This window comes from Dasypus novemcinctus, chromosome 15 (genome assembly GCF_030445035.2).
Source record: "Dasypus novemcinctus isolate mDasNov1 chromosome 15, mDasNov1.1.hap2, whole genome shotgun sequence".
NCBI classification, from domain to species: domain Eukaryota; kingdom Metazoa; phylum Chordata; class Mammalia; order Cingulata; family Dasypodidae; genus Dasypus; species Dasypus novemcinctus.
This window is the reverse complement of record NC_080687.1, coordinates 108,342,225-108,354,701: the sequence shown is the minus strand read 5'-3', so window position 1 is coordinate 108,354,701 and position 12,477 is coordinate 108,342,225. Positions and strand designations below refer to the sequence as shown.

At 44.3% G+C, this 12,477-nt stretch overlaps 1 long non-coding RNA gene across 1 annotated transcript; it reads right to left on the bottom strand.

Annotated features, from left to right (window-relative positions):
- Positions 1-718: 718 nt before the first annotated feature.
- LOC131273495 (uncharacterized) lies at positions 719-9,148 on the bottom strand. Its single transcript, XR_009180779.2, has 3 exons — positions 8,123-9,148; positions 7,983-8,019; positions 719-1,577 (listed from the first exon to the last, which is right to left on the bottom strand). It is a non-coding gene; the product is annotated as an uncharacterized lncRNA (long non-coding RNA).
- Between the last annotated feature and the right edge of the window lie 3,329 nt (positions 9,149-12,477).

The window sequence follows — 12,477 nt, the reverse complement described above, 5'->3', positions numbered from 1 at the left end:
GCTAATGAAACTGTCTGAGCGTTCTGTTTATCTGATGGAGGCTTCAGGCAAAGGGAGTGCTGCACTCAGTGGTAGGAGACACTGCAGGTGAGTCCTCTCTCACCTGCGGTGTTAGAAGGAAAGGCAAAGGACAACCACCACACCATGGAGCCTAGAGTGACTACAACTGAAAGTGGGAGGATTGCATCCAGCATCCATGTGGAATCTGAGCCTCCTCTTGACAGAGGTGCAATGGACACAACCAATCCAATGTCCACATAGAAAAGGTGGCATTGGATTGGGAAAAGTGGACATGGTGGCTGATGGGTATGGGGAAAGACAGGAAGAGATGAGAGGTGGATGCGTATTTGGGACATGGAGCTGCCCTGGATGGTGCTTCAAGGGCAGTCACTGGACATTGTAAATCCTCACAGGGCCCACTGGATGGAATGGGGGAGAGTATGGGCCATGATGTGGACCATTGACCATGAGGTGCAGAGGTGCCCAAAGATGTACTTACCAAATGCAATGGATGTGTCATGATGATGGGAATGAGTGTTGCTGGTGGGGAGAGAGGTGGGGTGGGGGTGATGGGGTTGAATGGGACCTCATATATATATATATTTTTTAATGTAATATTATTACAAAGTCAATAAAAAATAAATAAATAAAAAATAAAAAACAGAAGAGAACTGAGCAGGCATCTCTATGTTCCAGGACGATTATAAAGCCACTGGCTTTTTGCATTTGCTGCTGTGAGATGAGGGCCTGGCTAAAATATACAATAATAGATGCATCTTCATACAGCAATTTTTAAAAATGGTACAATCAAAAGAATATTGTTTGGGGGGAATTCACTCAATTTTTTATTTGTTCTTTACAGAAATATTTTAGTTATGGAAAACTGGGAATCCTTTTCTTCCCCAGCACATCCAAAATGGAGCATATCAGATGAAGAATCTCATAATGCAATGAAACAAGGAAGCAACACTCACTGAATAGATGTCTACAGGAAAAGCACACTGAATCATTTATGGATAACAAGATATTCCAAAGGTGGTTTGATTTGAGCTGGTTTCATTCAGTTTAGGACACAGACAGTCTATAAAGAAGTTCCCCTATTTGGTTTTTCAAATATATTTATATCTCATGAACAATCTTTAATTATAATTAGGGCGAAGTAAGGCTAAGATAGCTAATGAAAGTGAGGTGGAGTTCCCAGAGAATCTGCAACACTCAGTTAACTCATTAATCGCACAGTCTTAGATGATCTCTTTCTGTAACTCAGGGGTTCTTAACCGTTTTTGTTCCAGACCCCTCTGCCAATCAGGTGAAAACCATGGACCCCTTAAAAAGTCTATACTGTATTGTGTATTATTTAATAAATATTTCATGCCCACTCCAGCACGTCCCCACAAGAATAATGTATTTTTGAATTTCACTTCAAGCTCACAGACCCCTGGTTAAGACCGCCTGCTGTAAAAGATGCTCCAATTCAGGCTTTATGCAAGGCCTCCAGTTCCATTAACCTTCAGGAAACTCAAATCATTTGGAGAATACTGACTGCCGTTACTCTGCAATGTAACATCGTTTTGCACCTTACAGAAGAAGAAAAAGAAAGCATGGTATATTCCCCTGGACTGTAAAATTGCTGTGGTAAGAATGCATCTTTCTTCCTTCCTACACTACATTAACTAGTGAGTGTGTTAAGTCAGGCATACACACATTTCCTAAACCATGAAAGTTGTATTCCTAGAAGAGTACATATGAACTGGAACACAAACTAAGGTGAGGGACCTCCCAGCACAAAGTACCTGTCGACATCAGCTTGTCTGTTTACCTGCGTGGTTACCAGCCATGCTGCCATTGGCTTCTTCCACATGCAGCCCCCACCCCATTTTAATTACAGTCTTCTAGAAAGGGTCCAAGCCAGCAGTTCCCAAATACAGAGTCACACGGGGAGCTGTTAATAAAAACCTTTGCCTGAACCCAAAATCACCTGGGCAAATCACATGCTGTCAGTTCAATAACAATTTGCCTTGGCAATCATGGTTCAAAGAAAGTTTTCAAGAAAAAAAAAAAAGCTCAGTTAAAATGTGCAGAGCTTGGAATTGACCATGGGTGACATTCTGGTTTCCACGAGGAGTGGCTCAGTGGGTGCTGGCACCTCTGAAGCCCACAGAGAAGACACTTGGGAGCAATTCCAGAAGGATGCTGACAACTAAAAGACAACTCCATGAAAAAATGGGCCCAGGACGTGAATGGATGTTTCTCCAAAGAATATATGCAAATGGCAAAAAAGCACATGAAAAGATGCTCAACATGACTGGCCATTAGGGAAATGCAAATCAAAACCAAGATGCGATACCAAGTCACACCCACCTGAATGGGTACTATTTTAAACAATGGGAAGTTACAGGTGTGGGAGAGGATGTTGAGAAACACATCCTCGAACATTTTTGGTGGGAATGTAAAATGGTGCAGTGTCTGTAGAAAGTTTGTTCTGAGAAAGCACAGAATTAACATATGGCCTAGGTATATACCCCAAGGACCTGAAAGTGGGGCCTGCAGCAGCTATGCATAGCAATATTCATACTAGCCACAAGGTGGAAGCAACCCAAGTGTCCTTCAAGAGAAGGAGTGTACAAACAAAATGTGTTACAAACAACAGAAGACTACGCAGCTGTGGAAGGAATGGAGTCCTGACTCACGCGATGGCATGGATGAACCTTTTTGAATAGAAGAAGCCAGGCACAAAAGGGCAAACGTGGCAGGATCTCGGTGATAGGAAATAACTAGAATGCACAAATTCATAGAGGCAGGAGGTAGACTACAAGGTCGGGGTGGGGTGGGGATGAGTACAGAGTTTCTGGGTGGTTGAGGAAAACATTTTGGGAATGGATGGTGGTGATGGGGTTGAGAGCACCACACTGTGAGTGGGATTAAGGCCAATGAACTGTATGCATGAAAGGGGCTAAATGGGAAAGTTTATGCTGTACATATATGACCACAACACCTGTTTGTTTGTTTTTTAACTAAGGAATTTGATAGCTTCTCTTTAGCCATGTAGAGAATGAGAAATGTAGGAGGCCTGGAGATGAAAAAGGTCAGCAGTCCTTTGGATATACATATTTGAATTTTGGGGGGTAGAGATTGGGGCCTGGAGCCATTCTTATTCAAGGGGCACCTGAGCCCGTAGCATCCCAGGAAAACCAGGGGAGAGAGATGCACGGAGATGAGGGGCCCTGCAGGGCACAACGCTAGCTTATTTCATGATGTTCTGTCTTCTTTTCTTAATTTTATGTTTTAGGAGATATCAGGGACTGAACCTGGTACCTCGTACATGAAAAGCAGGCACTCAGCCACTGAGCTACACTGCTATGCTCTACCTCCTTTTTTTTTTTTTTTTTATGATAATCAAGAACCCCGTAGAGCCACCCTAATGAAAATGCTGGGAATTGCTAATATAAACATCTTCATAAATGCCACCAAGGAGAGAGAAATAAATAAAATAAATATTTTATATATATATAATGTTCTAGCTTTGGGTTTATGTCAAAACCAGAACATATTTTTAGGGGGGGAAATGTCCTTAATTTCCCTATTCAGTTAAGTGGCTTTGTTAGAACTCCCAACAAGGAACTTGACTTCTGGGTTGGTTCTCACGATAAGCAACGCCTTCCCCTCCTATTTCCTGTCATTCCCCCTAACCCTTCAGCTCATTCTCTATTATTTATATACAGAAAGGTCATTTGCAGTTCTCCCTGAATGGATGCCAAGGCTACCCAAACTTGCTGTGGAAAGTCATCAAACGTGAGTATAAAGTCAGAGAAAGCACTGCCAATGGCAAACGGCCTCATGCTCTTGGCCTCCCCGTATCTAACTGGGCCCCACACCATTACACACGGTGCAGCTTCCTACACACGTGCTCAACACAGCCTCTGGTTACCAATCCAAGCCCACCCCACCCCACCAGCCTGGTTGACTCCTCTCTCCGTAAACTCCTTTTCCCATCCTCAGCCACCTAAGTGCCTAAGACAGACTCAGGATGACAACTTTATTGCCTTCATATTCCAGTCCTCTACACCAGAACAAGGCTAAAGCCACTCCAGGTTACCAAGAGATACTGGTTAGTTGACTTAAGAGTATCCTGGAAGGTTTGCTCTCTTCCCAAATGGGATGAAAGAGACAATGTGAAAATAACCAGATCATAAATGAGAAGCATATTTAAGTTCTGCATAATCGTTATTTCCAGCCTTACCAAGGCACAACTTCCTTTTCTTTTTCCTGCTCTTTGTGACTTCCTTTTCCCACCAGAGCCAGCTAATCCAACCTCCCTTTTTAAAATCGTGAACACGCATCTAGTCAAAGATGGTGTCTTGCCCTAGAAGGAAGACAGGGAGTAAGAATTTCTTACTCTAGTAGGAGGACTCCTCATCCAACCAAAAAGGATGGGAAAAAACACCTTGAATTAATTAACATAACACAAAACATACTTAAGAGATGGACTCAAGGTATTTTCCCAGAGGGTTTGTGTTTCCCCCAATCTCCTGAAGTCAGGTACACAGGTATATCTCCTTCTGAGACTCTAGGAGAGGGAAAGCTCAAGGACATTTCAAGCAGGTGCTTAAACAAAGGGGGGAGGTGGGTGGTTAACAAACTGACTTAAGGATTGATACATTACTTGGAACTGAAATATCCTTCTTTGGGATGACAGTAGGATTCTCCACATAATAAAGTGATGGCAAATAGTCAAACTTTGGGAAAATCCCATGAAGCTTTATGGGCAAGTGGAAACGTTCCAGATGCGTTTCAATTTAGATAAGCATAAGGAACTGCATTACAAGAATAGAATATAAATTGTGCCTAAATGATGGAGTACCTTCAGCAATCAGTGAAAACCCAGTGCTCTCTCCACTGAATGGGCAGGACACTGAAATTCTCCTTCCCAAAGTCCATTTCTTATCATCGGATCCCCTCTCTTTCTCTCCCTTCTGTAAGCCCTCAGGGACTGCTGGCTCTGTGCCAGCCACTATGCATGACCCTGCTCAGAAGGGAAGCCCTAAGTGTCTGTGCTTGTGTCAAACAATGGCAGAAAAGCAAAGAACAGGAAAAATAAAATGGAGATCAATAAAGAGAATAAAAATCCCCTGGGAAAATCTAGAACTGACTGCAGAGAAACAGCTCACCTTTGCTGATGGGAAAATGAGAGGAAGTTCAACATTAAGACAATCTTGGACAAATATTAAGAGAATGTGACGCTGAAATATTCTTTCCTAACCACTGAGATGTCCAACCTTAGTAGAAGTTCTTACTAACTATTGGAACCGACTAGTGCTCCACGGCATCAACAAAAAGCACTCAAGTATAGAGCTTCTTGGATTAAATGATGGGATGAAGACTAGACCAAGGCAAAACTTGACCTGGGGTCAGTCAGTACTTAGTCCAGGATATACCCACCCATGTTCCTTCCATTCCCCATCTGCATTCCTGGTGGGAGGCAAAATGCATCATCATGGACACACATGCTCTCTACCCCTACTCAGACTAGTTGTTCAGAAAAGGATTGGCCTATTCGGGTCCCACTAGGTTTCTAAATATGACAAGGCTTATCACCACTAGTCCACATCATACAGAGGCAATATGATAGAGTGGAAAAGCAGGGCCCAGCCATTTACCACCTAAGTCATCCGGGCCAGCACATGCCCTTCTGGCAGCTCCAGGTCCTGCACCTGTAGATTGTGCCTCATATCGCCCACCCTTTCCCTAATACCTTATCTGGATCCAGAACTCCTGAGGGCAAGACTGTGGCTTGTTCACTGCTAGTTCTTTGGGTCCCTTGGTAGGTACTCAGTAAGTATGTGCGGAATGAAAGGAATAACAATGACACATGTCAAACACCTCACACCCTGTCCGGTTGCAGTAAGGCCTCAATATGTGGCAGGTTTCACAATCAGAAAACCTGCATTTCAGCGGAAGACACTGGAGATCCTGGATGATCCTCCAATTGTACACTGAGATGGAGCGGACACACTGTTTCCCCTAGAGGCTCTGGGCCCTGCTGGGACTCCTGATGCCATGCTCATCAGTGGGCATCTGTCTGGTGAAGTCAAAAGCGTGTCTGCAGCAGGACACTACCTTGGTCTATAAACATCCCCCCATAGACTTATGAGTTGCAAGGGAGGATTAAAAAAGCAGTAATTACCCAGTGGGGAAATTGGGCCACACCTTCGCCAGGTGAAGGAATTACTACCACCAGGAAGGGGTAGATGGGTGTGGCAGGCCTCCAGCTGGGGCACGCCGGGGCAGTTTTCCAACCAAGAGTGCAGAACCCCAATCTAATTATGAATCATCAGGAAACCTCAGATGAACATAAAAGGAGGAGCATTCTATTGGAAAGGGGGTGGGGGAGAGCAGGGACTGTGTCCTTCAAAACTTCAAGGTCACAAAAGTTAAAGTTTGTAGTATGTTCCAGATCAAAGGAGGCTGTAGCTACACCCCCAATAAATGCAACACCAATCCCTAGACTAGATCCAGCACTGGAGGGGGCAAGGCTATGAAGGACCTTCCTTCCCTATGGAAGGAAGATTAGATGGAAGTATTTTATCAATGTAGATGTATGAAGTTAATGTTGAAAGGTAGCTCTCTAAGATAAAATGCCTGTTAGTAAAACACCACACTGAAATGGTGAGGAGTAAAGGGCTGTGGTGTAAGAAGCATACCCGCTAATGGTTTAGAAAAAGAACTCTGTGTGAATGTGTTGTGGGTGTGGGAGGGAGGGGAAGAGAAGAGAGGGAAGGGGGAAGTAGAGATGGAGTAAATGGCAGTACAAATGCAGTGCGTGTTAATAATAGGCAAATGTGGGTAAAAGAATAAATGGATGGTGGGGAGCAGGGCATATGGGAATCCTGTACATTTTTATGCGACAGTTGCATATCTAAGTCTCTTTAACAAAAATAGAAAAAAGGAATATATGAATGTTCCTTGAAATGGCTTTTTTTTGGGGGGGCAATCTTTTATAAGTTTAGAATGATTTCCAAATAAAGTCCTTAAAAAATAAAACGTGCCTGTGCAGAATCATCAGCAGCAGTGTCTGGAATGGAGAGCTTGATGAAGTGGGCCCAGGGCAGCCTGCACATGAAAGGCTTTCTGCTGTTCCATGATGGGGTGATGGAGCAACGTCTCCACCAAAAGGTGGGGTGCCCGGATTCTGTCTAAGACCACCCCCCTAGCAATAACAGACCAGGAGAACAATAACAGCTACCATTTATGGTGTGTCCTGTGTGGCAAGACCCTTCCTGCATCATCTCGTTCCATTTTTATAACAGCTATTATTCTCACCCCAATTAACAGAAAATGAGGGCAATTAGCTGCCCCATGGTAAACCCTTGATCTGGGAATGACTGATACCCAAAGCAATTGCAAGTCTCTCTGCCCGACAACTAACCCATACTCTCAGGGGACAAGGCTCTGACCTTTATTGCCCCCTTTTCTCCTATTTCTTTAGCACAGAGACTTACCAGTGTGAGACTGCACATGGAATGACACCTCAGGGCATATAATTTGGCTTGTGCACAAATCCTGCCTCGACATGGGCCACTCTAAGGCCATTGGACAAGAAGGGACTTAAAGAGTGTTCCTCACTCAAATCTCTCCCTGTGACCAGGGCAAGTTCATCTTTTTAAGCCCCTCTAGGTTCATCCCTACCTTCATGTCAAAACTGCCTTCTCCACAGCCACTCAAATTTTACTTCATGTAACTTTCCCAAACCCCCCTTTCCCTGTTCTCACATAGTTCTGGTAGTTTCTCTTTGATAAATTCTTTTCTTTTCTTTTTTTTAAGTAATAATAAACTTTATTTTCAGAGAAGTTTTAGCCTTACAAAAAAATGACACCAGAAGGACAGGCCATTCCATACGACCCACCACCACCACCCATGAATCTTCAGGGAACGTGGCAGCCAGATGCTGTGGCAGGCCCTGGCTAGTCTGAGAGCACCCTTACCTCACACCCTGGCGACGTCTCCAGCTGAATCTGACCACTGTAGGAACAAGGGATGAAAAAAGATAGCAGGGGAATTTAAAGCACAAATGCTTCAATGTAAAAAGGAGGAGTCTGGTTTTGTTATTAAAAGGTAAACGTACTTCAGTGCAGAATCTTGTAATTCTAAGGCTTCTGCTGATTCCATGGGATAAAGGTTTACAACACTTCTCTTGCTAATATCTTCACTTAATCTAAAGGGTATGACGTGGAAAGACGTAAGCAAATTTATTAAGCATTTATTTGTAATAAATTTTACCACTTTGGGTCATCTTTAGTTTCAAAAGTTAGTATCTCTTTAGGATTAGATGATAAAAAGTTTATGATAAAATTTCAAACTACACAGTATTTTCCTACCGCATGCCAAAATATAATTTCCCATTTCCTATATCTAAATCTAACTTATTTGCTACCTAACAGAAATTTCTGAGAAAGCCATCATTTTCATAGGTATCATATGCTAAATTTATTCTAGAATTTTATTTACAGGAGCAAGTTAAGTTGTTGAGAGTACTACATTATGGAATATGCATAAGGGAATTTGGTTTAATAGGATCAACTCTGCTTTCACTTCAAATATAAGAATTCATAAATAGTTTGTGAAGCATTTTTATTTTTGAAATCTTCTAATATTTAGAATCTGAATATTAACCAGTGAGATTTTTTACAAAGAGCTATAAAACCAGAAATCTGAGAAAGTGATATAAAAATCACAAAGCCATTTTAAAGGGTAGAAATGCATTCATGTTATACATGCCTATTGGAAATGCTTTCAAACTAGCCATCAGAAATCCTTGAGAAGAAACCAAGATAAAGGCAAAGCAGGACCTCAGTGTTCCACTTCATGTTTGAATGTTAAGATTGTATAAAATCTAAATCTTTGAAATGTAATACAACAATCAGTGCTTAACAAAAACAAAATCAAAAGAATAATGCCTGACAAGGTTATTCTCAATAAATACTTAATGAATAATTTTTTCAAAACCCACACACACACAAAATCTGGAATATCCAATGTGTATATAAATGTTTTTATGATTAATTTTCAGCCCCATGCCACCAGAAATAAACAACCTCCATCTCTTGAAGTGCCATCTCTTTTTAAGAAGCAACAGGTGGGCTGGAAAGTCTCCTTTTTCTAGTTTTTTTTTTTTAAACCAAACTAGATTTCCAAAAAATTGTGTGTGTACTGGGTGGCTTAATGGGATTGGATCCTGAGACAGGGTGGTTTGTATATTTGGGTTAGGGTTTTTCCTAACTGCTTGAATCCTGGCCAGTTTTTCCTAGGAGTCCAAGATTTCCCTTGAAGGTTTGAGTAATTGGATGTGGTCCTTTAAACAATTTCAAAAGGTGAATAACCCCAGGACCTGGGGAAGCCTCTGACTCTAAGGAGTGCTAATGGGAGCAGATTTACTCAGGGGAGGACTTTTTTTTTTTTTAACAAAACTTGGCTAGGGTGGTTTTGAGAGTTAGGGTTTTACTTTCCCTGAGCTCTGGGGCTTATATGCTGTATGGAGTTTTCACTTAATTTGTAACATTTTGCTAGCTCTTGGGTGATGGCTGCTATGAAAGCCAGGCCATTGTTGCTGCTTATGGATAAGGGTATTCTGTGCCATGAAACTATTTTTCAGAGCAAAGCTTTAGTTACTTTCTTGCTTTTTTAGTGTGGTGGGAAAGGCCTTGACCCAGCCCGAGATGGTACACATTATTACTAATGAGTACCTATACCCTCGACTTGGTTTTGTTTCTGTGAAGTCCATTGCTAAGGTTTTAAAAGGGGCAGTTCCTGTGTGCTGGATGCCCACGGGGCCTGGGGACCTCGGGAGGGGTTGTTCTTAGGCAGGTTTGGCATTGGCCACTAACAGTGGTGCAGGGCGAGGCCATCCAGCACTGTAGTAATATTTTCTGAGCAGGGCTCTTAAAGCAGCTTTTCCCAGGTGGGTGAGCTGGCGGTCTTGTTGAACAAGGGTGTGGGCGGTCCCCTTTGGGATGGAGACTCAGCCACCTGGGAGTAGCCAGTTTCCCTCTGGTGCATTTTTGAGATGAAGCACTTTAGATACCAAACTTGTTGCTGGCAAATCAGAGCCTATTTCCATTTCTGAGAAAACTGCTGCTGCCTGTGAATAGGGCTTGATCTGGGCAAGAAAGTGACCTGTCCTGGAGGTCGGGGCAGCTGGCATACACTTTTTTTGTTACTTCTGCACAGTCCTGCTCAGGAGTTTTTCTTTTGGTCTGCAGGAAAGTGGCAGGATTCAGGAAAAGGGGTGGGGGAGTGTTTGAAGCCCTGTGGGAGTTGAGTCCAAGTTAACTGAACTTTTTTGTTGAGTTTTGGGATTCTCCCATTCAAAAGCAAATAGGGATTGGTTCTGGGGAGCCACCCACAGGCAGAAAAAAAGGATTTTTTTAAGTTCAGACAAGAAAATCAGGTGGCCCCAGGCCTTAAATATCCCATTAAGAGGTACTGGCAGCAGCGGAGTGTTTCAGGGTGAAGTATTCCTCCCTTTTCAGGGTGGCCTTTTGTGATGGGTTGGGTCTGGATTTTTTAAGGCTGCAGTTAACAGGGAGACCTACTGTTTTATTCGCTTTTTTGCTTCCCTTTCAGCAATTTTGTCCCGACTGACGAATACCATTTGTGACTTTGAGGAGCTGGGAGATGTTTATTTCTGTGAACCCATTTAGCTTTCAAAGTTTGCATTTGATGTCTGATGCCTCCTGGGTGACGAGAGCTGCACTGACCATTCTCTGGCTTTTTGGGGCTTCTGGGTTGAAGGGAGTGTAGATCTGGAAGGCTTTGCAGAGTTGCTCATAAAAATCCCCCAGAGGTTCTTAAGCCTGTTGAGTGATGGAGGCCTTGTAGGCTGTTTGTGGGCTGCCTCGCTCTTTCTCGTACCCCTCTGAGGAGGGCTTTTTGATACCACGGAAGGGCAGCCTGTCCCTGATTTGTGTTAAAGTTTCAGGCTGGTTGAGCTTTTGGTGCTGCTTCTGGGGCCCATTCCTCTGGGTTCAAGACAGTTGTGGGGGCCTGTTCTCACAACCAGTTTCTGGCCTCCATGAGGATCTGGCGTCTCTGCTCCATATTGAACAGGTTAGGAGGAGCTGGAGGCAATCACCCCAAGTGGGGCGGTGGGTGTGGAAAACGGACTCCAGGAGGTGGATAAGAGCCTGAGGCTTTTCCAAATGTGAAGGGGTGGGTGCTTCCAGTTTAAGAGATCTGCAGGGTGTGAAGGGCTGATGAAACAGGATTGGCCTCCTGGGTTGCTCAGTCCCATCTGCACTGATCTGGGTGGACCCTGTGTTTCATGGAGGGGCTTCTGAAGCGCAGGCTGCACTGACTGAAGTCTCCTCACCAAAGGGACCTCAGGAGCCCCCTCAGGGCTGACGGGCCTTGGGGCCTGAAGGTGGAGTCCTCTCTGGGAGATCTGCCTGTGGAGGCTCCAGGGCAGGGAAATGTTCTGGAATGGCTGTACTATACAGCAGGAAGAGTGGGTTTCCTTCTGGAGATTTTTGTAGAATAACAGGTTTTCAAAGTCTGGCTGTTTGTGTTACTAGGACCCTACTCTGACCCTTCCTTCCAGCACAGAATCAAACCTCAGAGGGCAGGGTTTGGGCAATTTCTAACCAGGAATTGAAGTAGGGGAACTGAGTGGGGTGGCCGGGGCTTCAGTGACTGTCTGCCAAACTGCATGAAACTTGGCCAACTCTAGGGTTCCCTGAGGGCTAATTAACACTAAACTTAGGTCACTTGACTTTGCACAGAGTCCGGAGAGTTCTGGGGGACATACCATAATTCCTGGGAAAGCCCTATTTGAAATTTTTTAACATCCCATCTAAGATGGTGAGTTTGGATTGTGATGATCCCATCCCTGAGCTGGTGTCACAGGTCAAACAAAGGAGGGGGGCCCCTCACAAGGCCACTCAGATACCCACTTGTCTGTGCTTCTCAGGAGAACTTCGCGTCACCTTAGCTAAGGCATCATGTAGAGTCTGCATTATCCACTATGCCAGATGACATAGCCGCTGAGTGTAGGTTGGGACCCACTCGGGCTCTGTAGTGCAGGCCATGGGGCCACAGACTGGATCAGCAGAGGCCTCTGCAGTCCCCAGTCATTCACTCAATCACTCAGAGGTTCCACAGTCCCACCCAAGGGACTGCCCTATCCTGGAATCTTGAATCTCGAGATTTTGGGAGGTGATCAGTCTCCACTTCTGTCTGGAGATGGGCCTGACTGGGACTCAGAGCCCTGGGGCCTTACCTTTCCAGCATCTTCTTATGCTGTTCAACCCACCTCTCCACTGAGTCAGGCTGGGTCAGAGGACATGGCCCACAGGGATCCTTTCCCCGAAGGAGGCCCCATCAAGGGGACAGGTGGGGCTGCCTCCTTCATGTGGAGATCTCCACCAGCCATGCCTGCCAGTCCCAAACCAGAGGCTCAAAGGGCCAGTGTGGTTGGGTTTCCCA